The sequence below is a fragment of the Colobus angolensis genome, unplaced genomic scaffold (assembly GCF_000951035.1).
Source record: "Colobus angolensis palliatus isolate OR3802 unplaced genomic scaffold, Cang.pa_1.0 Scaffold90, whole genome shotgun sequence".
NCBI lineage: Eukaryota > Metazoa > Chordata > Mammalia > Primates > Cercopithecidae > Colobus > Colobus angolensis.
In genome coordinates this window covers 5,663,606-5,665,073 of record NW_012122932.1, presented here as the reverse complement: position 1 = coordinate 5,665,073, position 1,468 = coordinate 5,663,606, and positions in this window count along the sequence as shown.

Here is a 1,468-nt window from a genome sequence, read left to right as displayed (position 1 = left end):
TTGTTTGTTTGTTTTTCTGAGATGGAGTCTCGCTGTTGCCCAGGCTGCAGTGCAGTGGCACAATCTCGGCTCACTGCAATCTCCACCTCCCGGGTTCAAGCAATTCTTCTGCCTCAGCCTTCCGAGTAGCTGGGATTACAGGCACCTGCCACTACACCCGGCTAATTTTTGTATTTTTCGTAGAGGTGGGGTTTTACCATGTTGGCCAGGCTGGTCTCAAACTCCTGACTTCAGGTGATCCACCCGCCTCAGCCTCCCAAAATGCTGAGATAACAAGTGTGAGCCACTGTGCCTGGCCTCTCCCCTTTAAATTTGATCTTGGCCTTGTAACTTGCTTTGACCAATGGAACATTAGTAAATGTGATACAGTCAGAGGTTTGGTAATAACCTATGCATCAGGACTTACATTGCTTGCTGTTCTATGGAGTTGAGACCACCAAGTAAAGGATCCTGGGCTAGCCTACCGGAGGATCAGAGACCACGTGGAACATAAATGAATCGTCCCAGTTGAGCCCTGTCCACAGATCAAGCAGCCTGCCAACTTCCAGACACATGAGTAAAGCCATCCTAGACTATATCCAACCCCAGTCAGGCTGACACAGATTGTAAGAATTGTACAGATAATCCACAGAACTGTGATAAATACTAAAGATATTTGTAATTTTAATACATAAAGAGTGGGAAGTTTTATGCAGCAAAAGATACCTGATACATCATTCTAAAAAGGATACACTGATTAATGAGAAAAGAATCACTGCTGTCAAGCAGCCAGTCTACTGTCCACTGGGGAAGAGTAATAGGTAATCAACTAAGTAAATACCATCATACATCCATCTAAGGGCAAAGGACACTACCTGCTCTGGAGCACCAAGGAAGACTTTCCACAGGTGGTACCATTTGAGTTGGGCTTTGAGTAGAACTTGAAAGACTGAGTCTGAACCTCCTTCCATTCTTTCCTGCTGCCTGGACATGACAGCAGTTATGCTTGTGTCTGACCTTGGCCGGCAGCCGGGGCAAGCCAACCTGAGACATCGCCTCGATCTTTCTGGTGGTGACTGCTCTCTCCCCTCCCCGCAGAATTACTAACATTGAGAAAATGCACCTAGATAACTAAATAAATGTTGAAGATCTATAGTCCCAAAAGGTGGGGAGAGGAGAGTTTCTCATGAAACTCTCTGTGGTTTATGGGAATGATCTATGCCTGTTTCAGACTCGGTGTTAAGAGAACATTTGAAAAAGCCCTGTCCTGCATATTTTCATCCTTCATCTTCCCTGTGCCCCCCAATTCTGCTCTTTCTGTATGTTACTTTCTATCTTCTGGACTTCCAGAAGATACTTCATGAACACAAGTCCACTCAGATGGAGGAAAGGCTGGTGGTCCACACCCAGATCCCATAGCCTACAGAGTCCCTGTTGGGCAATGGGACACTCATAGCCTGTGCAGGGGTCCACAGTCTACTTTGGCAGA